The 10,899-nt window shown below is 40.9% G+C and overlaps 1 protein-coding gene and 1 long non-coding RNA gene across 2 annotated transcripts in view; both read left to right on the top strand.

Annotated features, from left to right (window-relative positions):
- LOC121815829 overlaps positions 1 to 7,406 on the top strand; it is an 18,459-nt gene extending 11,053 nt beyond the window's left edge. Inside the window, exons 2-3 of the long non-coding RNA XR_006055381.1 lie at positions 6,178 to 6,448; positions 6,645 to 7,406. This is a non-coding gene — a long non-coding RNA (uncharacterized LOC121815829). The remainder of the gene's footprint in view (positions 1 to 6,177; positions 6,449 to 6,644) is intronic.
- Positions 7,407 to 10,503: 3,097 nt separating this feature from the next.
- spsb1 (splA/ryanodine receptor domain and SOCS box containing 1) overlaps positions 10,504 to 10,899 on the top strand; it is a 9,744-nt gene continuing 9,348 nt past the window's right edge. The window contains exon 1 of the mRNA XM_005914919.3: positions 10,504 to 10,723. The gene's annotated coding sequence lies outside the window, so the exon portion shown is untranslated. The remainder of the gene's footprint in view (positions 10,724 to 10,899) is intronic.

Here is a 10,899-nt window from a genome sequence, read left to right as displayed (position 1 = left end):
CCCCCCCCCCACCTACACACCTCCCCACCACCCCCTCCGCCGCACACATAACTCGCCATCCTCTTTTATTCGTTTTCACACCACAGCAAAAGCTGCTTTGAGATATGAGGGTGCTCAAAACCTCAATGAGGAACTGTCCCTGCTCCACGCAGAGGCCATCTCCCCCTTGTCACAGTATCCAACATCACTGAAATCCAATTTCCTCATAAACACACACACACACAAAAATAAAAATAAAAACCTGGGAGGATGTCCTCAGGTACGGTTTGAAAAATGATGACGTTTAAAGAATGTTTAATTAATCTGAGATCACTAAATGTGAAGCCGTTTGAGTGAATTAGGAAAATCAGTGCTTTTAAATCAAATTTGTCATCTGGTTTCATTGGGGGAAAAGTTGCGTGATTTATTATAATCTAACCAGTAACTAAGAGCAATTTTTCAAGCCAGTACATAAACACAAAACACACCAAATGCGTATGGGAGACGGTGTCTCCAGGCATTATGATGAATGAGTAATAATCACACAGGCAGTAAATTAATGCATTCATTTCAGAGCTCCCCCTCTCTCTCTCAAAGTTGTACAGTTCTTCTAGGTACAACATTTCCTTCGGTAAAATGTCCTTAATCTGCAATCCCTAATACCTACCTTTCATTACCCAAGATGCACTGCTCCACTGGTGCTATTCTGCAGTGCGCTAAAATATAGAAATATCTTGACCAACCGAATTTGTCTCTTGTGCGTTGCACAACTCTGTGAGAGTGAGATCATCCATCATTCAGTCAGACATTGAGGTTGAACTTCTCTTTTTGCACTCCTTATGGAAACGCGCCTGGTGTTACACTTCCCGGCTTTCAGCGATGACATTTGCAGCGCGCTGCACGGGCAGTGTACAGATAATGGTGCTTCTGTTTGAAAGCGTTTCGAGGCATCAGCGTCTTGGCTGTTCTCTGCAGCAGTGCAGCGCTGTCTGCTTCCAACTGCAGCAGCAAGTTTTTTGTTTTTTTTTCCTCTCTCCTCCAATATGACTTGGGCCCCAAGTTGCACCCCGTGATCCCACATTTTGTGGAGGAGAATGAGGAGAACTGCATACATCTCACGTTAACCTTGACTCTGTGCACTCAAAGGTTATGTGTAGCAGTTTTAAGCATATTAGAGTGTGTGTGTGTGTATTATATGAAAGGATTCTCGTTAATTTGCCTGTATCCTCTGCTTTTATTAAGACACAGTTATTTGCACAGATTGCTGAATCAGCAAAATTCATGTAATGCAATATTGGGAATCAGCTGCTGATATCAGTCAGTGTCCATATCTGCATCAGACGAGCACTGTTATCCATCAGCTATGGGCAAGCACTCTCTGCATGTACCATCTGCATTCAGTGCTGCAGCTGCATCAGTCTGCTGATCCTCGCAGCATCCATCCTCTCGTCTGTACTCACTGACACCGGGGAAAATGCCCCTGCTGGCATATCTCTCACATACCCCACGCCATTTTCAGTAATGGCATCCCTTATAATGAATAAGCCATGAGGAGGGGCCCTTTTACATGTCCTATTAGATTACCTCTGTATGCTTTACCTGGCTACTGTCACTTCATCGCCTTTGCTTCTCCACTTGACTTAATATTCTCTGACGCTGTCCCAGCCAAGGACACAGTGGGTAAATATTTGTAAAGCCTCACAGATTATGTGAGCGTATAAATTCAAAGTTGTTTCTTCTATTCGGTATGCTTAGTTCAGTGGACGTGTGAATACACTCTTGCAGAAGACTTAATCAATTTTAGCAACTAATTGCCTTTTTGGTTCTTTGTGCCACAGCAGCCGGTCGTCTTTTAGTAATTCTTTGACTAAACTGAGGTTAACGCTAAACCGTGAGAATAAAGGTTATCTGTCAAGTATCTTGACTCCTGCAAATAATGGAGCAGGCTGTAACGCTTGCCTGGTGAGTTTACGTGCGGCTTTTTTTTTTTCTTTCTTTTTGCCATTCATAGCTCATTCCTCAGCTTCATTGATCTGTCCGGAAAAGATAATAGACACATTGATTCACAAGCTCAGCAGCCTGCTTGGTTTACACATCAGTTCAGAGTAATTCTCAGTAGTCCTTAGCCAAAAAGCAGAATTGCCTTGACTGAGGACAGACTTCTTTTGAAGGTGTAGATTTACCATCTTTTCTGTGAACACCTTGTTTCGTTTGGTTTTTACAGCACAGCAAAATTCTGAGCATCTGACAAGATGCAGCAAAAAATAAATAAAAAATACAGAAATCTGGAGCGTAGTTGGAGTTGAATGCTATGTTAGAGGGTTTTAAGGTGGCGTAGGAAACGTGACATTGCTGATGAAAACTGGACTCAGGAAGGAGGTTGAGGCGAGCTGGCAAAAATCTCTGCTCACTTCAGTCAGTCAGTCTTACGGAGATGGACTGAATGCAGCGTTCCTGACTTCGTAGAATAAGGTGGTGTGTTTGACTGCACCAGTGCTTCTTTGCAGACCTCATTTTGTAAAGCTGATGAGATTCCTCCCAAGGCCAAGTCGAGTGAAAAAGACACTGTTAATGACACAACAGATCAAATGTGGTTATACTGGAAGGACTGTAAGCACGCACAGGGACAAACACACTGTGAAGTGTGAATTCCTGGCGAGTGGAGCGGTCCAAGATATCTTTTATTTCCTGATATGGATTTTGAAAGAATCTCTTACAGTATTACTAACCCCCTGATATTAAAGATCCCGATTTGAAGGCCGAGCTTGATATGTGAAACATATGAAGTGCAGGGTGTCATCAGTTTCTCCCTCAGTATGAGAGAGATGGTAGTACAGGGCTGTGATGGATTGATATAATAGCGAGAGGCTGAACTTGTGACAGCTGGCTGCTCTGTTGTGAATGAGCGGCAGCTCTGTCAGCTGTCAGTGTCAGCACCAGCCAGTCTGCTCTCTACACTGGCGCTGGAGCAAAGCATAATGCCCACATCAGCCTTAAGAGGGAGAGACTGCAGCTGGAAAGTCTCGATTAAGCTCTCATACAGCTATAATAATTTCAAGCATGCCCGTGAACAACCCAGTTTCCGTAAGATCTGGCATGCCACGCAGAATGTAAATAAAAACAGATTGCAGTGATCTGTTTAACTGAAAATACCTCAAAGAGCACATCAGATACTGAAACTAAGATAAAACACACATGATGTTGCACTATTTAACAACTAATTATGTTTATAAGATTAAGAAATGAGCATCTTGTGAGGCTGATCTATTTAACCTGTATGTAATCGGGCACTTTAATATTCTCATTGAGAATGAAGGTGAATTCACAAGAATACAATCAGCAGGCACAAACAAGAGAACAGAAGAACAAAGAATGAAGAAAACCATCAGTAATATAGTTTTAAGATCTCAAAATTGTTCCCTATTTCGAAGCCAGGTTGGAGATTGTGTGAAATACAGTAACTGTATCAAGGTTAGTGTAAACAAGTTAAGTACTTATTGGATTATGAGCTGAGGTTAGTTTATTTAGCTTGAAAAAGACAAGAGATGCGAGGTAGTTTGGAAGCGTCAAAGGCTTCATAATGTGACAATAAGGTGTCTGTTTACTCTTCGCTGTAAGGAAACACGCCCATCCTCTTGATACAGTAAAAAACAAGGAGTGTGAAACTTGTGGTTATTGATTTAAAAAAAAAAAAAGGGTTTAACTGCTAGAGTGTGGATGGGGCAGCAGGATGACACAGAACACGTCCTTAACTTCCAAACGAATCTTATTTGATACGTGAGTTTTTGAGACTTCTACACCGTCAGACCTATCAAACCTAAATTGCACAATACATTTTAAGCAAATACCAGTTGTAGCAAATACGGTACAAATTAAAACTCATGTATACTAATTCAGATCTATTTTTTAAACCTTTGTTAGAAGGTCCAATAAACACTCCATTAAGAAAAAAGATCTGGCATTCGTTTCATGGTTCAGGCTTTAAAGGGTTAACATCCAGCACTCCTTCGAAGAGTGTGTGGGCAAATCATGCTTCTCAGTGTGAAATTGCTAATAACTTGGGGATTTCATCATCTTTGTTACACATAATTTAAAAAAAAAGTCCAAAGAAGCTTTTCTCTCTCTATCCACTGAACGAATGGCAGTGAAAGCTCTACTGGGGGCACAGGTTTGGGGACACACAAGGTGTTGAGTCATGTGATGAAATAAGAGCAGGTCTTGCTTATTTCAGCACGAAAATACCAGACCTGAGTCTGCACACCAGCGTAACACAATGTGCTGTTTAAAGAAGAGCCAATGCCTCTTAAGTAGTATTAAACATGCCCCGTCCCCAGATGTTAATCAGACTATCTCATTATTATTATTATTATTATTTTTACTAACTTCAATTAAATACAGTGTCTGAACTTTTCAAGTTTCTGTTTGATTGCCATATTTTTAAGTCAAACGAAGACAAACGAAAATAAAAATACATGGATTTTTTTTTTTTTTTTTGGGGGGGGGGGGTACCATTTGACTGTCTTTGAGAAAAAAAGTAAAACAAAAAAAAAGCAATGTCATGTAAATGCCTAAAATTCATACCTGTAAATATAACATTTCACAACTAAATTTCTATATTTCTTTATGGGAAGAAATTAAAGAAGCTGACACAAAAACATCACCATGAAATCATCCTAACATCCTGTGTTGGTGACGTTATGACTGTCCTCTTTGAGACACTGTTGTCTTCATGTTTTTGAACAAAACCAATGGGTGTCCATAGTTATGTGTGCGTGTCCTGTTCATCTTGCATGCAGCCTGTTGGTGTGGCCTTTTTTTCACTTGTTTTGTGCTGGACTGTATTCTGCCTTCCCGGTTTTTGGAGGAGCGCTCCATATCCTCCATAACAAGTGTGTCATATAGAGATCTGTGCTGTCTCTTGGCCTACATTCACTATTGCCATTTGTTACTGCCACAAACAGGTAACACAAAGGGACAAAGATATATAATGTATAGGTTCCTCCAGAGTGGCCTGTTGATGTGTTTATCTGCCTGCGACCCATTTTAGCAGCAGAAGCAGGGGCAGAGGCTCCGGGGTGATTCTTCACATTTTCACTGTCTTCACCAAAAGAAATCCACGGCTAAACGAGTGAGTGTTAAACAGAAAAAGCCCGACTCAAAATCAGAGGTAGTCTAGGAGGAAGAAAGGTTAACATTATTTTTACTGATGGCTTTCATTTATACTGCTTTTAGTCTGCTTTTTTTTTTTTTGTTAAATTTTATAGCTACACCGAATTAAATTGACATTATACACTATTTTAATTACAGCGCATTACTCCCACTTCATGTGTACTATTGATAAAAACTCCACAATCATTTCAAGTCTGTAACAGTTAGTGTTCTTTAAAGTGTACACAAATTAAATAAACGAATTGAAAAACAACCAAAAATTCATTGCTTGCTTGTCTGCTTTCCCAGTTCTTCCCATTTCTGAGCCTGCTTGTAGTGCTCAGCTGCAATCCCTGATGAAAATCTTCAAAATGAATCATGGACATATAGTTGTTTTTTTTTTTTTTTAATAATAAAATTGGATCAGCAATTTTCTGAAACAGATGGGACTGTAGTTTTTTACTCAAACAGGAGTAAGCACCGGATATTTGGAAACTATTTTCATCCACAGATTAATTAACATTTGGTATTTCTGGCAGCCTAACACTGCATGTGCGCCTGAATTCATTTCTTTGGTTTTTTTGTGACCATTGTAGAGACAATAAAAGTGTGGCTCGTGTTTTATGACAATGAACGCCTATGGCTCAGAGGAACGCTGGACCCTCTTAACACACATGCAGTAGTTGGATTAAATTGTTGCTTTTTTTCCTCTCAACAGTAAAGGAAATTTAAAATATCCCCAACAATGATTTAAATACGGAGCATCACATTAATATTGTCTTTAAGCTTTGTCTGAAAACTCGTCATTATTGTCTTCGCTTAATGAGTCAGTATCTTGCGTTACAGTGAACACAGCTTTGATATTTAATTGTATATTTTTATCTACAACTATTGCACACTGCTAACAACCTGACAGCACAAGGGTGTTATAACACCTTCATCCACTGTAGGCTTTATTCATGCCATCCATTATTTTATGCACCTGATGAGCCAGATTAGAAAATATGGTTTCATTTCACTGATTCGTGTTTATAATTTCTTGCCATGTAGATGTCTGCCTGTCAGGAAAGAGTTGCCGCTGCAGATTTCCAAATTGGATGGATACCATGCTGAGCTCGTGGATGCACGCTTGCCTTATGGAGGCAGCCAGGAGAGCCTTAACCACGCGAGAGTCTGCTCCTGCCATCTGCCGAACCGCTGTGTGACTGATGAGAAGGGCTGGTGCGTGTCCTGGATACTTTCTAATGAGCAGTGTGAGCTAATGCCGGCCTCATCAGACACCGGTCACTTGCAGGCTTTATCTCCAGTTGGGATGCGCACGGTGAGCTTTGCGTCTAGCACCAAACATGCACAGCAAATATTTCTGAGATTAATTTCTGATGAATACACTAATCAGTTATTCAAATATCCCCTAGGATGAAATGGTTACCTTAGAATAATGCAGATCTGTCTGCAGTTACTGCAGTAACCCTCTGGCTGAGCTTATTTTGTTGAGAAAAACACCATTTAATCTGCAGATCACCCAGGAAGGCTATCATCCACCTGGGACCCCTCCCCGGAGGTGTGCCGTTCCACTGCTGATTGCCTCTCTGTTTTAGCAGCAATGCACCATTCAAGTCTGCAGGCAACTTGACAAATGAGCAGCGACCTGAGCAGAGGGGATGCTTATACTGCACCACACATCCTGTCCCATCCACAGCCTGGCGTCCCGCAGTGGTTCACCTTTCCCAGCCGATGCCCTTTCCTTATTGTAACGCTGTAAGTCACACATGTAGAGTACATGCTTAAATTCATGCTTGCTGATTCATGTACACACAAAGACGCTGCTTAAAGAGCGTGTAAGTGATCAGAAGCCTATGTATTTTCTATTCTTTCTTCTTCATATATGCTAGGCTGCCCAAATTGATCGTGTAATTTTTCATCATTTGGCAGAAAATGATAAACTGGAACTGGAACGTAAGCGCATAAAAATAAAACATTTTCCCCAAACTTTAAAGTGTGCCGCTTTTCTTTCTTTATATTTTTCTTTTACATAATTTTAAAGTCACTTTCTTTTAGTTTTGGACCTTTAGTTTGACAAGAAAAGACATCTGAATTATAGCTGCAGTGATGGGAAAAACAGCAGCAGGCATTTCTGACAATTTATGTCATCTTCTAAATAAAGTGAATATCCAATTACCTGCGATGTTAGGAGATGAATCTGTTGGAAATACAAGTGCGATTAGAAGCTTGTATAGCTTAACATAAAAAAGGGAGACCATCGTTGTTAAAAAGTTGGGGGGGGGGGTCTACTTTTGCCAGCCAGACATCACTATTCACAGACTGAATTATGTTCTAAACCTCACTGTCTAAGCTCATTTCTTTAATAACCGATACAGATAATTTTTTTTATTGCTGCGTAAGGATTTCTGCTTTACAAAAATGGACTCTGCTGGTTTTAAATTGCAAGCAGTCCTCTGAAACTTGAGTAGTCTTCTCACCTACAGCCATGAATCTATTTAAGTTCTCAACCTCCAGTACACTGAAAGAGGTGTAAGCAAAAAAGCCATCAGGAGAGCTTCATCAGTTGCAAATCTTTATTTACTCTCTGTGCACTTTTGTGAGCCGGCTAGGAGATAGATTTTTCTGCATGAAGTATTTAATAGCTACAGAAGCTTCATCAGTATGTAGTCTGCAACTGCATCCAAATGCTTTAAGACAGCATCCACCCACCGGTCCTCCTCAGAAACTGCACCTCGGAGCGAGTGAGGAGCAGAGTGTCTGACGCAGCATGCGATCATTCACCTTGACTGCGTGAGCCACTCGCTCGGACTTGCCTCGGCGCAGCTGTCCGCACACACAGAGGCAGAGCACTCTGGCAGCCATGGTTTGAGTGGGACGTACTATCGATCCTGCTGAAATGATGGTTTCTAAAAGGGAGGCAGTAAGCATGTCTGCACGCCCCTCCTCCACTTTGGAGGGGCCCTGAGATATCACCGAGCTCAGCACATTGCACCATCACCGTATGGGGAAAATGGGATTTTCACAGGGAGACGAGCTGAGGGGAAGGTAATTCAAGTCGCCACGCTATGCTCCTCACCAAGGATGTAAAATGAGCCATGTTACCTTCAGACGCCTCACAGAGTGGACAAACAAGGTCATTTTAAAAAGTCCTATTAATTCCAGGCCTTGACATATGCACAAGTTCTGAAGTTAACAAGGAAGTGAAGAAAAGGAAGATGGTTAATTAGCACTTTCATCCACGCAGCTTTTAGTGTGCAATCAGGACAAGCGCCACTGTGTGAATTATTATTCTGAATAAGGTGTAACTGATGTGGAGTTTTGTGCAGACTGTGCGATGCTCTAAACCTCTTCCAGAAGGTGAGTATTCAGAGGATCCACTAGGTGGCAACACTGTCCTTGTGTTTCCCAACATTTGCTCATATCTGGCGCATATGTTTGCTCTGACTTTCACATTATTAGGAAATTCTGTGCAGGCTGTTATAGCAGGTCCGCTTCCACTCCATTAATAGGTGGCATGGTACAGGATGGCATGGTACAGGATGGCATGGTACAGGAGCTTTTCAGAGATGTGAAGCTACTGCACCGTTTGCGTAGCAGATGACGGTTGTATGAAGAGCATACATGTCATGTTTGGTACAAATCAGTCATCAGTCGACACGCACGACTTTCCTTGGGGGGGGTCAGTGTGTCAGTGAGTCGAGTATGATTTGCGACCTACTGAGCGACACTGACTGATGGCTCCGAGGACCGCAGCTTACCTCAAAATCATTAGCTCCTTTTTGAAGCTGTCCAAGTGAAAGACTGAACAGCCTGAAGGTCAAGGTGAAGAAGAAAATGCATCAGTATCGTCATGACGGTCATATGGTGTCTGTGCATACTTACTAACTGTGTTAATCGCCATCACTGTTACATATGCACGCATAAGGACAAAATATTACATCATAATTAAGTTCAACGATACACAAGTGAACACAAAAGCAGAAATATCCTATTATTCGTGTTTGGTGTAGCCATTATAAAGAAGTATTTAGACTGAATATAAAACCTCCAGCACATACATGTGAAAAATATGCCTTTCTTTTTCTGAAAAGTCTATAACAGCAAATATAAGCTCTGAATTGACAATAAAGGACTTGTCTACCCTCCTTTTTTTCACTCTCTGTTTCTGTCTCCTCTTTATGTCGTTAATGCTGCTGGTCTCTTTTTCCAACCTGGAACTCATAGCATGCCAGCTCCGGCACTGTATAACTACACAGATAATAATGTGGATAATAACATAAAATGAAAAGAAAAAATAAATAAATAAAAGACTAAGAAGATGAGCCTATAGAGACTCTACAGCGCTCCTCTTGGCAAAGTAAATGTGTTCGGCACAACAAAGCATTCAGACCGTGATTCTGCTTAATAAAACACCCAAACAGGACAAGAAAAAACAATAAAAGTGAATAAACAGTTGATGTGTGGGGTCCTACTTGACTTCTGTAACACTGAAGGGTGAACTATACTGAAGTTAGCTTTATACTGGAACATTTCAGTAGGTTTTCCATTTACAGCAATGTGTAAATTTTCTTTTCAAGTCCATGATGAGGTGTATGATTGTTTAGTATCTACATATGGACTCACTGCCACTTTGTTAGGTACATGTTATTAGTACTGGATTGTTCTTCAGAGCTGCTTTACACCTGGTTTATGCTTCGGCAGGAAATCTACCTCATAAACTTCCATGTGTGATCACAATCATCTGTTGTCTACTTTTGGGAAACCTGGGTGAATTGTTGCTTCACTTTTCTGTTCTTAGCTGACAGGATCTGCACCCGGTGTGGTGTTCTACTGCTGTAGCCCATCTGCTTTAAGATCTGATGTGTTGTGTAAGATGCACTTCTGCACACCTTGGTTGTAATGAGTGGTTATATGATTTAATTTTCCCTTGCTATCATCTCAAACCAGTCTGACTATTGTACTCAACAAATATAGTTGCAAAGCTCGTGATGAGTGTAAATGCATTTGATAAATATTTTTATATTTGTACACATCTTTGACCACATGCACAAAAAATTTAAAATAATTTAACCCATGATACTGAACTGTAGGACCATTTTAAAAAATACATATATCTTCGGATTCATCTTATGAAAAATACACCTTTTCACTATCTTAAGACGCCAGAAAGGTTAGCATAACAAAACAGTTCTCTAGAAAGTGTTCATATCAGCAGTGAAATGTATTAGAATCTGATATTATAATTGGGTTTACATCTTCACTTTGGATTAAATATCGGCACCGCATATTATTTTAGATTTTTCGTGAATACATTTATGGCCTAAAGAAAATCAGCATAAACTGCATTACCAACACGAAGCCATCTTTGCTGTAGCTGCAGCCGCTCTGTGGGGAGGTCCTAATCTGGTCTAGCAGCTGGGAGCGTTTGACCACGTGACGCGAGAGCTGCTAGAGAGCAGCCATCACCATTTCACCTAATTCATGCCCAGCCTGGGAAAAAAGGTAAGAGCACAAGGAAGAGGAAAACTACGATGGAGTAGCTGAAGCCGTGCCTGGTCTCATCCACTGTGCTGCCGCCTCACAACTTAACAAGGTGTGTTTGCCGTGTGCTTTTCCTCTTGTGTTTTTGTGCTTACTGTGTCGAAACGTTTGTTTCGCTTCTAGTGTTCCTCTTTACATCACATTTAAATATCTGATATAAAAAAATAAAACAACGCCTGCAAAGCCTCCTCCCCCAGTTTAGACATAGCGACACAGTTTACTGGTTAC

This window comes from Haplochromis burtoni, unplaced genomic scaffold (assembly GCF_018398535.1).
Source record: "Haplochromis burtoni strain Fernald_Lab_line unplaced genomic scaffold, NCSU_Asbu1 Contig_9, whole genome shotgun sequence".
NCBI classification, from domain to species: Eukaryota; Metazoa; Chordata; class Actinopteri; order Cichliformes; family Cichlidae; genus Haplochromis; species Haplochromis burtoni.
The sequence above is the reverse complement of the archived record's forward strand: the minus strand, read 5'-3'. Positions and strand labels throughout refer to the sequence as shown.